Below are 17,567 nucleotides of genomic sequence, written 5' to 3' on the forward strand. Positions count from 1 at the left end.
ATGCTAAAGTGTTGCTTTGAATGTGTTATTTTTTTTTTTTGTAATAAGGATATCATTAATCAGAGTTTTTTAAGTTCTAGAACATTGCTATTGAGAGTTCAATCTTACGTTTTGAGTTGGGCACTGATTTTCTGATGGGAAAATCACTTAATACCGGATGAGCCCGTTAACTCCTCTGGCTAAATACACCAGACAAAAGTTAAGAATGTAGTAAGCGACCACAATTTCGAAGCTGAGATCAAGCCAATTGATCTAGACGCATAGTGAATCAATGTTGCCATGACAAAGTAAAACGTCTGCCACATATGAAATTAAAATATTAAAGTTCAATAACTTATTTAAATTTGATTTTATTACTAAAGTAAACATTAATTTGAGTACTTACCAATATTTAAAACCTGTAAGGTCAAATAAAATTGAAATGAATGTTCAAATTTAATTGACATGAATATTTAAAACGAAACTGATAAAGGCTAAACGCATTCTGGTAGTTCATTACCGTGGTGATAAAATGACGTCGTACAAAATACTACGTTATCATCAAACCACAATCAAGAAAGCATTCACACAAACTAACCCATACTCTTACACAATTCACCTGTTGGCATCGTATTTAGAGGCTTTGCGCTCACGCAGGTTGTATCTCCCTCCATACCGCTGTGACATAGTGCTCGCTCTCTCTAAGCCACGGTGTTTGATAGAGGTAGACAATTCAAATATGTCGGTAATGCAGCAAACGGCTGCTTTGTCGACTGGTCCGACTGGATCAACGGTCTTCTCGCGTATAGCGGACCTAACTTAGTTTTAACTTAACATCACGGCATGACGATAGTTTGATTTGAATTATTCTGTCAATTCAAGTTATATTTTAATGTATATGTATATATATTAATGAAGGGGACGTTCGAGTGATCATTGTGACGTAAAGTGTCGGGATTTGTTAGTTTAATTACGATTTAGTTTAAAATACAGCCTTTCTCGGAGTGAATGTATTAATCACGCTGTGTACCTCAGTGCTATGTAGGTTCGTTAAAAGTGCCAGTGCGAAGTTGAAGTTCGAATTTGTGTTAAATGAAAAAGGAGGTTTTATACGTTGTACGTTTTGTGCTTATGTGTTTTGTGTACCAAAGTGCTTTCAGAGGATTGAGAGATTAACTTCGTCGCTGCGCAGGGTATGTGTTGGACTAGAACTAGAAGTACATTTAATTTTAGTGAAATAGCATTATACCGTTAGGAATTTTATGTCGATAGATTTTGTGCTCATTTCAAGATGTTGTTAAGTACCCCTCGTCAATATAAAATAAAATTATAATAACCGTAAAGGTTTGACTAAGCTGAATATTATAATTTAATTTTTAAATAGTTGAAGCTCCTATTAAAATGATTATTGGTACACGTGCGTCTTATATCCATTTGATATCAGAGTAAAAGGTAGTAGGTGGGTCGCAATTTAAATTGAAATTGTATCGAACCCGTCTAACAAGTTGGGCAAACGAATGTTATGACTAAATTAACGTTTGGCCAACACGTAGTAGGTATATGCTTAATTTTCATTGAATTTTTGCTATCAGTCTATTTTTGGTAGGTACATCCACTAAAATTCTATGAGTAGGTACCGTGTTCGATTACTAGTATTCAAGTTATGAAACAATTTAAGAAATATAAACTATTGTATTAGTATTTTTTTTAGTAGGATTTGTAATAAACTTGTCACAGCCTAATAAAATAACGGTATTTTATTCCAATAACATCTCTCGAAAAATAATAAAAATAAAAATACTTTTAAGCCATTTCGGTCCCATGACTAATGTAATGTAAGACTTATAATATGTTTTTTTTGGTGTTTTAATTAGTGGACGAGCTCACAGCCCACCTGGTGTTAAGTGTTACTGGAGCCCATACACATCTACAACGTAAATGCGCCGCCCACCTTGAGATATAAGTTCTAAGGTCTCAATGGTGGCGCATTTAGATTGTAGATGTCTATGGGCTCCAGTAACCACTTAACAGGTGGGCTGTGAGCTCGTCCAACCATCTAAGCAATAAAAAAATACACATCATACATTCAAGTTAAATATAAATAACTAGCAGCCCGCTCCGGCTCCGCTCGCGTCTTTAACAAAAATTTCAACGATTTTTGACGTTGTTTTATTTTTTTAAATAAAAGAACACTTATTGCGGCATAACTATAATAGTTAGACATGTGCTGTCCCGACACTTTTTGTAAATAATAATGTGGTCTACAAAGTCGTAGTACATTATTTTATTCTATCATCAATAGTTTTGCAGGGCACGCGATGTAAATAACATTTTAGGTAATTTTTTACACCTTGGGTTATATTATTGGAGTTTTAGTAAGGATCCCTAATTTTTTTCAAAAAAGATTATAGCCTATGTCACTCGGGAGTAGTGTACCTTCAAAACAGTCAAAGAATTTTTTAAATCGGTTCAGTAGTTTCGGAGCCTATTCAATACAAAGAAACAAACAAATCTGTCCTCTTTATCATATAAAGTATAGATAACACAAGTCAAAATTTAAATAATAAGCAATTTAGAAAACGAAAAAGCAAATTTTTAATATTTATTAATATACAATGTGTAAAAGCCCGTATATTATTAAAATTTTAAAACAATCAAACGTAATACGTTATTTTAGTACATACTTGAGTGTTAATACAAGGTGCTAAGGTTCACTTTCCTTAAAAGAAATAAATTGATAGCTTAAGGCTTCCACAAAAAAAGTGGCCATTGCCGACGCGGCACATTCCACGAATGCCTTTAATTAGAAGCAGGTAATGCCCAAAGAGTATTATTATATATCGCTCCATTCGAACATGACGGCCAAAATTTAAGGGTTTGTATTTTTCAATTAGTTAGAGTGAACCGATTCGAAACGTAATGCTTTTTTTTTTTTGAACCTAGCTAGAACTCTTTTAGCATTAAGTAAACATAGCACTCAAATATCATATATTTAAATGCAACTCATTGTTTGTTAGATTTTATTGATACAAAATATCTAGTATTTACTCTTTTTTTTTTCCTACCTATGCTGATAGTCTTGAGAGGCTATATCAGCTTCTGCTTGACGTGTAGGTGAGCTCACGGGGCTCAGACCGGGTTTGTTGCTAATACTGGACCTAATAAGAGCAGTGCTTCGCAGAATCTACCACCGGATTGGAAACGCGACCAACTGAGAAGATCCGGCGAGAAACTCAGTGGGCTGTGTCTATGGGTTAATTCACTCGTCGAGCCCTTCGTCGCAAGCGACGGGTTCGACGAGGACGGTGACCGGTGCTTGTGGTACCTAAAAGCACCGTTAATGGATCGGGAGGATCCGTAATGACGTGTTTAGGGCGACGTCGACTGTTTATCATTCTGCCTACAGGATCGGGTATGAGTGTATTTTACTACAAATTGCGGGACAGTATTACATTCGCTCGATTAATCTAATTTGTCTGTTTTGAGCTCGTTGAGGTGTTCTGAGTGTTCTGTTGTCGTGTACTGTACAAGCAAATTTATAATGAGGCTTTGCGATGAGCTTCCTTGCGCGTTGTTTCTCCAGATTCTTTAGTGATATCAGCGTATACCACTATTTGCCAGTTGCCTTGGCATTGCCGATGTTTGTGAACGACCGGAACCCCGATTGGTTTATCTGCCTTCTTTTGAATCAAAAAAGGTGTTACTTTTATCCTAATTCTCATCCGCCCCCTAATTTTATCGTAATTACCATTTATCCTAATTTTGATTTAGATAATAATATTGAAGTCTTTATAAAATTATTATTTTTTAAATAATAAGAACTTTAAAACCAGTTATATTACCAGTTATACTACACTAGAGTGACAAACAGAAAGATATTTTTTTTAATCAAATAATTTATGCAGAGTATCTGTAAGTGACACTCTTCAAATTGAATTTCCGACGTAAATCAGCAAAAACTTGAAAGACATCAAAGATTTCTAGATAATAAAAAAGGTGAAAAGTCCACGTTTAAAATTTGGAAGCCGCGGAACTTGATTTGCCTTATTTTATTCAATTTTCGTTGTACCACGCAAAGCGGTATTACGTTAGTTATGATTTTAATATATTTGAATTGAATTTCCGAACACCGCGATCTAATTACTTAATTAGATATAATAAATAATACGTTCACGTCGATTGATACGTACGATCATGGAAATTAAGATATAACAAAGCGGAATTTTATTCGGTCGTTGAACTTAAAATTAATTACTTCCCACACAAACAAGCCCAAAGTCTAGAATCATTTGCAAAGTAGTATTCTAGCAAGACATGGGTTCGTAATTTAGTATTTGGATTTATTGATGTGTGTGTGAAGCCGATTATTATGAATAGTATTATACTTGTTCTCTCTATCCAAAAACGTTTTTATTTCTACAAGAATAGAATAAGTAATTGGTTATAAATTTTTGGTCACCAATTTTAAAACGTATGTATTTTTTTCAATTGTATTTGCCTTAAACATTGTCATTTTGTTCTATGATTTGAATAGAAATATGACATATAAAAGAATAGGGAATACATGATTTTGTGAAGACTCTAAATTCAATTTTTTGTTGTTAGATTTGCTTAATTTTGTTGTTTTCCATTTGGGGCGGAGTTTGACGTGCATCTGTTATTTAGATTAAATACATTGCTCCTTTTAATAATATCATATCTAGTGTGTATTGCGAATTACATAATAGATAAAAACACAGAACTAAGAATTTGTGTTAAATTTTGCATTTCCAATGGAATTTCGTGTTCGGGTCACTGAAAATGTCACAGAAGGCGGATGGAAACAGTGAATCGAATTTATCAAAAACATTGGCGTGTGATTAGTGTGTTATGTGTGGCCCTCAAAAGTAGTCGAGATATGATGGAAGCTTTATTTCGCTCTAGTAGGCCATCAAAGTCTACAACTGAAGTTAACATTGCAAGTGCGAGGGAAATAGAGACTGAAAATCTTCATTCATGTTTGAGAGAAATAGCTGTTATACTGTCTGTGTCTCGCGAGACGATTCGTGCCATTTTGAATACTAATCACTTGGGTAGAAACGTTGTTCGGCTCAATAGAAATTTTCGCCAAAACTGATGAAATGATATGCCAGAACGAGCCAATTCCGACCAATTTCGGCCAACTCCGAACATTCATGTAACGCATAACTAATGGTGACGATGGTTGGATGCTTTTATGGTTTAATTTGGGATTGTTATTATGATTATATTATTTCGTCGTCCGTGACCAGAAAAACTTTAACGAATTCGAAACGTCGTAAATAATAAAATGACAATCAAAACACGAGATTAAACTACAAAAGTAATTTTAATTATGTCTACGACTCGATAAAACCGAAGAAAATACTAACGTTGCTAATTTTATAGTAGATGTTTGCGCAAGAACCGAAAGAACAGTTGGCAATAGCGTGGGGAAATAAAAATACACATTTCTCTCATTCTTTACTTACATAATTCGTATGTGCAAATCAGACAATACATTAGATTTACTTTCTCTTGATAATGTTGCTCTCAGAATCATTAGCATGTGTACGTTAGTTACTCTCAAACATATTTAGAGCGTGTTTGTTCAAAAACTTAAAAGTGAAATGTTTCTTAAATTGCTCTATAATTCGGAATAGTTTTGTCTGTAGTTTAAAGATGAAACTCTTAGTATATGAATTTTTGTATATACAGTTTAGATAAATAACCATACGCTTTTTTCAAATTAATTTCTTGAAATAGCATAGGTTCAATAATGTCTAAGTTAGACGCTTTTAATCTTGTGGTGACCGTATCTGTAAATATAGTCGAAGGGAATGTATAGGAATACGTACTTAGTAGCTTATTTCACGAACTACTTCCGCGATGAGGGAAGTATAGCATTTAGTAAAAATCAAATTTAGAGCATATTGTAATGTCGCACTGGTAGCATTCTCTAAGTATACTAATACTGCGACCGATGGTAGTAGATGACGTCGCTCGAGCTTGCTCAGGTGGGTACCATCTTCTGGTCTGTTACTGTTCCGAAGCAATCATGCATTCCATTTTGAAGGATAAGACAGCGGTTATAAAACATTACAATCGATCTCTCATCTCAATCTCGATGGCGGCATCCGCATTTTGTCGTCTATGGGCTGCGATAAGCCCATAATATCAAATGGGCCCTAAAATTGTTCAGTCACATACATTATACACGCAATAAAAAATAATAATGAAAAACCAAACTGCTTACACAATTTAACTTAAAACAGTGTAGTTTTTTAAGCATTTCTTTATAGTGCCTTTGTACATAATTTTCCTATTACTCTGTACTGTGTCTTGTTTTCTGTGTGTATATAAATAAATAAATAAATAAATAGAATATTAATGATGTTTTCGAACTTTGGTTGTCCAGTATTTAATGGGACCGAGTTTATTGTTTAAGCGTTGAATAGTGCGGAAAACAACATAGTCGGCTGTTGATCGTCTAAATATTGACAGTGTCAGGCTCCATGGCGACCCGGAGCCCGTTTGGAATCTCGAGAAAGTTGACCAACACCAAGATGAAGTGGATGGGTTGCCAGAACCAGTTCTGTGAATCGCAAGTGTAAGCGAGTGATAAGTTAGGAATCTACGATTAAATGGTTGCGGGCTTTGCCGCCAAAAATATGAGTTACAATACTTATCGTTGGATTGTGTAGGTGTATATGATTAATGTTATATTCGATTTTAATATTATGTAAAAATTATTCAAATCGAATCGTAACGAACGTTTGAGCACAGTCTGTTTTTAGGTCATTATATTATTATACAAACAAACACATATTACAAAAAAAAACCTCACGTCGAGATTACAAGAAAAGATACCCTTCAAAAATAATATAATCTTAATTACCTATCTATTAATTCGGGTATAGTTCAAGCGTTAAACACAACAGTCGGAGCCACGAGGAACAAAGTGCCCCATACAAATGAATAGAGAAAAAATCCCATGCCATTCCTCTCACGTGCCATTGTGAATTGTTTCAGCTATCTAAACGCCGACATTTAATTGTCGTGGCCTCATTGTCACTAGTATCTTGGATCTCTCGACAATAGCCCTACAGACGTAGATTGCTGACTTCAGGATTAATGTTAGAATAGATTTGCCTGAATTACTTTCGTTTAAACTATTCGAATTGAGCTTGGCTGAATGCAATTCTGAAGTGACGGTTTATCCTTGAAACAGTGAGGGCTCGACGAGTGAATACTCACTACATAGTATAGAACAAAGTCGCTTTCTCTGTCCCTATGTATGCTTAAATCTTTAAAACTACGCAACGGATTTTGATGTGGTTTTTTTTAGTAGATAGAGTGATTGAAGAGGAAGGTTTATATGTATAATAACATCCATTAAATAGTGGAGAAATCAATAATAAATAACAGTTTCCGAAGCAAAACGAGGGCGAGTCGCTAGTAAGGGTATAAAGTGTTCACATAAGACCGTTTTAAACTTAGGAAAAGCGACGTATTGATAAATAAGCTAATATACTTTATATTGATTTTTCATGTAATTTTCTAATGCTATGTCAGTTTCACTATTTCACTAATTCATATAGGATTCACTAATTCCTATCAATTTCACTGTAATAACATCTAAGAGAAGTGATGTATAACTTTCATTTGATTGAGCTTCACAAGAAACGTATGCGTATCCATTTCCTGCATTGCCATTGTCTTACAATTCAATGACTTGTTAATGCAAACGCGAGCAATGTGAATTCCAAGTCTGGAACTAAACGAAGACGCTTTGATTTAGAGACACCTTCCGTGTTGAAGAAAATGATGATACCTTTTGTATTCATTCAAGTGCGGTATATTGGAGCAGCTTGTACTGATTTTTCAATTTAACGTTTTTAGCGTAATAATTTTTTGACTGCTTTTTGTAGGCATGCGAGCATTACGATGCACCTGATGGTGAGTGGTTACCGTCGACCGTCGCATATGGACGTCAGCAATACCAAGGGACAGTCAAACCACTACCTAACACTGATACTCTCGATACTCTATATTCGGAGTTGAGATTTAAGCAAACTTACTTGAAACCTTAGAACTTATATCTCAAGGTGGGTGGCGCATTAACGTTGTGGATGTCATGGGCTCCAGTAACCACTTAACACCAGGTGGTCTGTGAGCTTGCCCACCCATCTAAGCTACAAAAAAAAAAAATTCGCTGTTTTACTCTTTGTATCCATTTTATAAAACACTTACTAAATACAAACTCTAAATGTGTCCTACGGTTGTATCCTCGTTTTTACTATATACATTAACATAAATGGGAATATAAACTTCATGTACTTGCTTGTTTGTTTTTATTTATTTCCAATTCTGTTTACGATTATGAACGCCACATTTTCCCTCATCAAAAGCCTTAAACTTGTAATTGAATAATTTTCTAACAACCAAACATCTGGACTGCCCTCGGGATTATATTATGTATAGCCCATTTTACTCTTTGGCCTTGGAAACTATTACCCCGTTGCTTTTTTGCTCTACTGAAAAACCATATGAAAAAAGCACAAAAATGAATTAAAAAATCAAATGTTGAAAATGGAATATTGATGATGATGCAAACAGTTTTTTTCTGTTTCTGTTAGCAATTTAAATTTAACGTAAATAACCAAAAAAATGAGCATTTGAAGATAGACTCGCTTAATGCTAAGATTATGTCTAACAACAAATGTAATCGATTAATTACATCGCGATTAAAGTATATTAATAGATCGAACAAAGGTGCAATATGTATCGTTTACCGAACATTTACATTTAAATGGTGACCGTTTGTGGTCAAAATAGATTGTATCGTGTTTCAATCGTGAGTACTGTTTCGAACTGTCAAAAGATTTAAATCGATTTAAATTAGAATAGCATTTAACAAAACTTTTTTTTAAATAAAGAACTATACTGATACTCTATTCACTTGACTGTCCGAGAAGATTGATAAATACAAAATAGGTATCTGATGGTATCAATAAAGTCCACAATTTTTCGAATTAGCGAGCCTAGTGACCTTTCATTTGACAGAACGACATTAAATGCTTAGTACACATTACTATTCATTTGTATTCAACCAAAGGTTTTATTTAGAACCATAAAATCAAGATTAGTCGCATGTAACTTAACTTTTGAATGTATGTATGCGTTTTCTAAAAACCGGTTTTATTTCGAATGTCAAGTGGTTCTATAAAATTAATAAGGTCAAATTACGCTAGTTATAAATTTAAATGTTTAAAGAAGAATGTGAATTCTTATACACATTTCGAAAAGGTAGCGTTTAACTGTATTTTTCCATGGTTCGTATACGTAATTTTTAAGACAGCTGTCATGTCGATTATATCAGGCTTAGAAAGTTGATTATGTGAAGTCGATATCAGATTAATAACGTGACAAAAATAGGCTTACATAAATATCAATACTAAGCTCTAACACGCCGAATAAACACAAGTATCAGCTCTGTAATCTGAATTAACATATTTTAAATCGTTACAACGTATCATACTTATGAAATAATTGCGCATTACCTTGATACCTTACGGAATAGATCATAAAAACACACAATTAAAAAAAAATTGTGGTGGTAGATCATGTCTGTACGTATGCGTATCATCATCCTGTTCCTTTTCTGCCGTGAAGCCATCATGGGTTACTGTTAAAAGGGTTTAACAAATGCCATATAGACTTCTATTTGCTCTAAGACAGTCAGAGCGCATTGGGCCCAACCGCTTAGCATGATGTGATTGTAAGCTCGTCTGTTCATATCAACTATTCTATTCTATTATAGAAAGGTAGTCATTTTATAAGCAACTAGGTTTTTTTTATTGTTTTAATTGTGTTTGTTACATTCACACAGAAAAATATTTCGTGTGTGAAAATGTTATACTTAATACAGAAATATTTGGTTTTTTACTTGTTTCTTTTATTATTTGTTAATTTTCAAATTTAGTAGTTAATTTAGTGCTAGTAGCTAATTGAAGCATTAAACCAGGACAGAAATACTAAGCAGATTCATCGAAATATTTTGATAAGTTTGCGACTTCACTACTGGACTAGACGATTATTTGATGTATTGAATGGGTATCTAAATTTTGAATAATTTTAATTTTATAAACACCTTGACAATCGGTCAAAAACTTGAAGTGCAAGTGACATTTCTTGTAATCGCTTAGTCGCTCGTGCTGTGCAGAACAGCTGAAGGTTTACTGTTAAGGAAAGGTATCTTACCAATTCAACCTTTGAAAAAAGCTGAAGATGATGCATTCTTTATAGAATGCCATATTGCGCAAGTAAAAAAAATTAATAATATTGAGTATTACTGCCATCAATAGCTCAGAAAAATACCAAGTGCTTCCAGTTATAAATTACGGACCGCTTAGAGCCTTATGTGTTTAAAAAAGTTCTCTCTCGTTAGTATTTATATGTATTATCTAAGTATGCTGCATATTCCGTGCATGGTTTTCTTCTTTTTCCTATATCTAATCGATTGTAGTCTAAAGGGTTATTCCGGCTATGCTCGGACGGGTGGTGAGCTCACGGGTTCAACCTGAGAAAAATTGCTAACACTAGCCCCAGCAAGAGCAGGGCTTCACTGTAGCTACCATCGGATCGGAATCGCCACCCACTGAGAAGATCCGACAAGCAACTCAGTGAGTTGTGTCTGTGGGCTAGGTTGCATGTCGTACTTTTTGATGAGCTATTTGACGAGTTCGACGGGAACGGTGACCGGTGCTTAGACAGCGGGAGTGGATCTGGAGAATCCGGTACAACATGTTTTGGGCGACGGTGGTTATGGGTTGCCCCGTCGCCCTGAGTCGGATACGCAGATAGAGGCGGCCACGATGAAAGGGTTATCGTGACGCGCCGCTTTTTCGAAGAATGCGCATGGTATTCCAAGGAATTGTTTCAGATTCCACCATAATTTCTCCATTATTTACATATTACCGTGGCACTGCCCGGTATAAAAACTGATTAATGCATGTTTCCTTTCCCTGAGACGATCGAAATAAATCTTCTGATGTTTCTAAAGCATTCTCGTTCCATAGATTTATGGGAACATAGAGGAATGCTACATTAATAGTTTGTTCGACTATTTGTCACGGGTACAGGTGCGGGACCCCGGCCTTCTTGCTTGTATTACATTACCTCAGCTCAACGGCATCAGCGGTATGAATATGCTCCACACAATTAATTACTTTTCCCGCTCTTAATTTCACTGACTGGAGTATGTATTGTAAGTCTATATAGGTGGGGATATCAGCATACTGCCTTTTTTCTAATGAGTCGATCTGAAGGGTAAAATAGTTGAACCAAAAAAAAGATTAAATTTCACTCCAACTCACATATCAAATTTCGTTTGTCAAAAACTGCCAACAAACATTACATTTCTAATTACTTATGCTCTTTATAATGAATTTCTTAAATTATATGGTTTGGAACAACTCCTAAAATATTATCGGAAATAAACCGGAATTATCTGTGGAATGCCTAATTATTATGTATAAGAAGAGAGTATGTTAGTTAAACTGCCAAAAACAGTTTCCGGATTAAATTAAACTTTTTAAATGGGCTGAATAATTATTTCCGAACCATAAAAATGGGTAGTTACTTGGTAAGCGCTTATGTAAATTTTCGCTACAGTTGTAATTATTCTAAAATGTCAAGTCAAAGAAAAAATATTAGAGGATAATTAAATGCTTCGTTGTTACTTCTTCATGCCCTTGTCCCACGATACCTCGTCAGCAGAACGTTTATTTGTGTTTTAATTTGATCTGACCTACAATTTTAAGACCGGCGCGTGTCTGACGTCAACTCTTCTTGGGAATAGGCCTGGGATTAGCAAAACAATAGACCGCAGTCCCACGTCGTTCAGGAAAGCGATAAATGTTTAACTGCATATTGTTGACTTTAGAACAAACAACTTTTTTTTTAAATCTGGGATTTAGGTAACTTACTACTTACATATATTCATTATTTATTTTTATGTGTAATATAGTACTGATATAGTATAATATTATACCGAGGGGATGACGACGCTTGTAGCTGAAAGTAAGTATTGTACTTTTTGACGAAGCATGTTGCTGATAACTCTATTTCTGTAATCTGATGAAGCGTGTTGCGGATAATAACATGTACTTTTAGGTTATTAAAATAATATTTTATGGATTAATTGTGTTAATCATCATTGAGAAATAAATCTATTTCATTTAAAAAGTATTATAATTGTATTAGTGTTTTTATATTTTTTGGATTGGTAAATATCCTTAGTTGATTGTTGTTCACCTGGTGATTGTTTGTAGAAGATCGCTCGTGATAAGAACGCTCATTTTACTTTTTGTGTGTTATCTAGTGCATCGAACACCAGCGGCAACTTCTAGGCGACTGAGTCTGCTGCCGTGGTTGCCAGCGTAGAGTAACTTCATTAATATTCATTACAGTGAAAGTATCAAAATTATAAGTAGCATTATGTAATTTTTATGCGGTCGCATAATTATTATGGAGTCCGTCCGTCAGTTTATATGTTGAACCTGCCAACTTTTACGTTGTCAATAAAACAAAAATATTTTTCAGTTGTAAAATCAGCTGTGTGATTAACGCAGCTGTCTCTATATTAGTAAATTCACACAGATATATAATCGTAAAATCGACCCCGAACAACGTAATTACATATTTGTTTCCACCTGCATAAATTTATTGACATTTTTGTCGCGTGCGGATACGTGACTCACAATGTATTATTCTATGTGTGGGAACTAATTTTAAAGTCCGGATCGGCGTAAAGTTTCGTTGTGACAAAACTTGTTGTTATTATTTGTCCTTTTTATAAAAAAAACAGTTTTTTTTATTGCTTAGATGGACGAGCTCACCGGCTCACAGCTCACCTGGTGTTAAGTGGTTACTGGAGCCCATATACATCAACAACGTAAATGCGCCACCCACCTTGAGATATAAGTTCTAAGGTCCAAATATTGTTACAACGGCGTGTTTACAACAATGTATACGAGTAATACTTAGTGAAAAATAGTAAACATTCAACAAGTTGAGATTTTAAAATAAATAAATTGTCGGTTATGAACTTTAAAAAATATACATTATACTTAAGTTCTACATTTTCGTTATTGGACTTTCTAAGACACTGTAAATAGAGAGAGCCCGATTTAATATTCAACTTACCATTTTTCTTTCCCTGCCGTCGGCGTGACATAAAAATTCTAATGTAATCTTCACACAATAGGTTAAGGCAATAAATCCTTATCTAAAGATAAGCTACTTGTAATAAAAATAACATAATATTTCACGATAAAGTATAAATTACGAAAGCAGTACTTATTTAAATAAAATTTCTAAAAATACGTGTTTTTTTTTTTTTTTTTTTTTTTTTATTGCTTAGATGGGTGGACGAGCTCACAGCCCACCTGGTGTTAAGTGGTTACTGGAGCCCATAGACATCTACAACGTAAATGCGCCACCCACCTTGAGATATAAGTTCTAAGGTCTCAGTATAGTTACAACGGCTACCCCACCCTTCAAACCGAAACGCATTACTGCTTCACGGCAGAAATAGGCAGGGCGGTGGTACCTACCCGTGCGGACTCACAATAGGTCCTACCACCAGTGGTTACGCAAATTATAATTTTGCGGGTTTGATTTTTATTACACGATGTTATTCCTTCACCGTGGAAGTCAATCGTGAACATTTGTTAAGTACGTATTTCATTCGAAAAATTGGTACCCGCCCGCGGGATTCGAACACCGGTGCATCGCAACAACGAATGCACCGGACGTCTTATCCTTAAGGCCACGACGACTTCGACATTTTTCTTTATTGGTTCGATAATATTTATTTCTGAGCTAAAAAACGCTTTGTTGCTACATATATAAATCTTAAGCTACAGTAAATTTTCTATTTGCTTAAGGCTACCAATTATGAAGACAAGAAAACGTAGATATAAATTTATTTAGTTGTTTAAAATAATTTAATAGAAAACTTCAGCGTTTTGTCAAAGACATCAATATTGAACATACATCAACACGTTTGTTGTTAGGTAAATAAAAATAACTTAAAAATTACTTTAAAAAATTTGAGCACTACTCCAAAAACCTTGTTTCTCAGTTTCTTGAGTCTATAACTATGACAAACCGCCATCAGATACTAAATAAAGACTTGGGGAAAAATATGTCAATGTACTATTTCACAACATAATATTCAAAATGTACGTTTTGATATCTATATAATATATAAAAATGAATTGCTGTTCGTTAGTCTCGCTAAAACTCGAGAACGGCTGGAATGATTTGGCTAATTTTGGTTTTGAATTATTATATTTGCGGAAGTACAGAGAAAGGTATAATAGATAAATATGAAAATGCTCGGAATCAAATAAAAATAGCAATTTTGTTTTCCCCATGATGTGTCCCCCGTCGGACGGATTCATTTTGTTTGTGTTAAGTTTATTTTATTTAGAAGTTTAGGTCTTTTATTTATCGATTGAGGCACTACGAAGTCTGCCGGGTGAGCTAGTGCCTTTTAAAAATTGCAAAGTTTGTGTGTTGAATACTATTGTATAGACAGTATTCAACACACACGTATAACTACATGTGTCTACATGTGTATGTTTATTGACTATGTACTTTTTACTTTTCTCAATACCTTTGTAATGTGTGCCGCAGGACTAGTAACGAAGAAATAGTAGTAGAATTAAAACGAACAATACATTTATTGTTATAATGCGTAACGCTCGATTTACTGATACTCGTAATTGGTTTCTAAAAAAATTACCAAAACGGCGGCTCTTTCAAGCGAATTGTCGGTAGATAATCAGAAAAAGCAACGAATATCTTCTCTTCGGTTTATATTCAGAAATTCATTTTGGTTATATTTATTATAACAGACGCTATAGGTCTTCCGCTCTCGTGAAAGAAATTGCAAAATGTTCACGGAAACAACACAAAAGGTCCTCCGAGAATTGAGCAAGATGAATTCCTACAAAAAGCTATTTATGCAATTACGTTAAAGTCGTCCGTGGGGTTATTGCTAAACTGAGGGGTCAGTCACGCGCTGTTTACGTCCATATTAATACATTATTTGTTTGCATAATAATCACGTTTTAACAATTACAGTCTTGTATATATATGTATATAAATATAGACCAATAAAATATTGGAAGACATCGAACGATTGATATATCTATGTTTATTGTTTCACTTTTTTTTTATTGGTTACAGATTATGTAGGGCTATTTTTATATTTTAGTATATTCTATGCAATTTTTAATTGTTTCACTTTTGGCGTATGTACACTGTAACTGTTCTAATCTTATAACTCGCTTTTGAATTTTACTAAAATATTGTTATTTTAATATAAAAAGCACTATTCAAAAATCACATTTATTTGAGCTATGGTTACAATGAAGACTTGCCCTAACATCGGTCGAAGTATGCGAGCTAGTCACGACTCTCCCACAGTTTCAAGGACTTTCTTCCATTTCGAAATATTTTAATATTTTCCCCAGCGTCACTAATATAATCATACCGGAATTGATATCTACATTAAAATATACGATTTGGTATCGATAGAGCTAATGTTGACTATAATTTTTGATTTAACAGATTTCAACTACATCCAATATTAAAATAAGATTTTTTTTTATTGTTCTGATGGGTGGACGAGCTCACAGCCCACCTGGTGTTAAGCGGTTACTGGAGCCCATAGATATCTACAACGTAAATGCGTATAGTTACAATGGCTGCCTCACCTTTCAAACCGAAACGCATTACTGCTTCACGGCAGAAACAGGCAGGGTGGTGGTACCTACCCGCGCGGACTCACAAGAGGTCCTACCACCAGTAATTACGCAAATTATAATTTTGCGGGTTTGGTTTTTATTACACGATGTTATTCCTTCACCGTGGAAGCCAATCGTCAACATTTGTTGAGTACGTATTTCATTAGAAAAATTGTACCCGCCTGAGATTCGAACATCGGTGTATCGCTCGACATGAATGCATCGGACGTCTTATCCTTTACGCCACGACGATTTCAAAAAAAATAAGTTAAGTTCGGTATTGCAAATTACTGGTGTACGTTTTGATTCAGGATCCTGCAGTAAAATTTACTCTACCGAATCATGTCGTTCTAACATATAGTTAGACGACACAACGCGTGCCATCACGCAGTGTCCCTTCACGTCAGAACTGTAGCTTCGTTTAAATAGAGTAAAATATGTATTTTTGAAATCACAGTATTAAAATCTTAAGTATTACGCGGCCACATAATAATACGAGTAATTTCAATAAGACACATCTATTTGAAATTGGAATGCTTAATTTTAAATATAATCCCAAGATATTTGTTTTATAGTGCTGTAAGATTAAACAATAAAAATAATAGATAAACTGTAAAAAAAGACGTGTGGCACTCGGGGACTGCCGCGGTAAAGCTATTGCAAAGCATTTTTATCAACTTATGCAATTACAATTAGACAATAAAACAAAAAAAGTTGCAAATGTATCTGGGCTCAAGTAACCACTTAACATCAGGTGGGCCGTGAGCTCGTTCACCCATCTATGCAAATAAAAAAGTATAAATTAGTTCAAGAAGTCGGCTTTTGCAAAGAATCCAATCACTGGTACAAAATTAAAAAAAATCAAATATCTAAAACAAAAAAAAAAGAAATCAATAATTTCATGATGCGCATGCAGTGTGACGTCACGTCACGCGCTTATTCACAAACACTACACAAGCGCAACGTGTGAATGTGTTGAACGCTAGCTACATGGCAGGTGGAGTGAGGGGTGTAAGGTTTTTTTCGTTACGGAATTTCATGATTCGGTAGCCGCGCTAAAGACCCGCGATAAAATCTATGCAATAGCTTAAAATATTGTTAATACGTAGATAAAGGTTTAAAGGGTGAGACAGTAAACTCAGACTTCGTGTCTCAAGGTGGGTGGCGGGCTGTACAGTATGATTCCTATGCACTCTGGTGGGAAACAGGGCGTTTAGCAGGTGGGCTATGAGTTCGTTCACATATCTATGCTATTAAGAAAGTTAACAATCACAGTGCATTAAAATCGCTTATTCATTAAAAATAAACGATACTACCATTTCGTCAGGATTCAGCCATCGGTGTGCAAATATATAAAACTGCTATTTTTTATAGACCGACAATTTTTATCACCGTACGTTTTCGATCAATTTGGTTTATGCTTAAAAGCTCTTGAAACTTTGAACGATTTACTCATTTCTCATCACTCAGAGTTTTATAACAAACACGGATTTAAATGTAGTTCTGCGATGAGTTTTCTTTTGTTTTTGTTATTTTCAGCTTGAACCGGTTACGTAAGCTTACGAAAATCTATCATGAAAATATTTTATTATAATTTTTTAATGTACAACTCATTATTTTTACTTATTAGAAATGATTCAGATTTGAGGGACAGTAAATTAAAAACTAGTTTCCTCAGTCGTGTTTTTATCGGTTCGAATTTTAAACGCGAAATTCGAACATTAACAATTTTGGAATTTTGACAATAATAATAATGAAACTGACCGAAAA

General features: G+C 34.5%; 1 protein-coding gene across 6 annotated transcripts in view; it reads left to right on the forward strand.

Moving 5' to 3' along the window:
* The window catches only part of LOC101744992 (apoptosis-stimulating of p53 protein 1), a 270,821-nt gene that overhangs the window by 58,161 nt on the left and 195,093 nt on the right, over positions 1-17,567 (forward strand). The window contains exon 1 of one of the 6 annotated variants that reach the window (XM_038017357.2): positions 392-1,172. The exons of the other annotated variants lie outside the window; for them this stretch is intronic. The gene's annotated coding sequence lies outside the window, so the exon portion shown is untranslated. Of the gene's footprint in view, positions 1-391; positions 1,173-17,567 lie in introns of those variants that run through there. 6 annotated transcript variants of the gene reach the window in all.

The sequence above is a fragment of the Bombyx mori genome, chromosome 18 (genome assembly GCF_030269925.1).
Source record: "Bombyx mori chromosome 18, ASM3026992v2".
In the NCBI taxonomy this organism is placed as follows: Eukaryota; Metazoa; Arthropoda; class Insecta; order Lepidoptera; family Bombycidae; genus Bombyx; species Bombyx mori.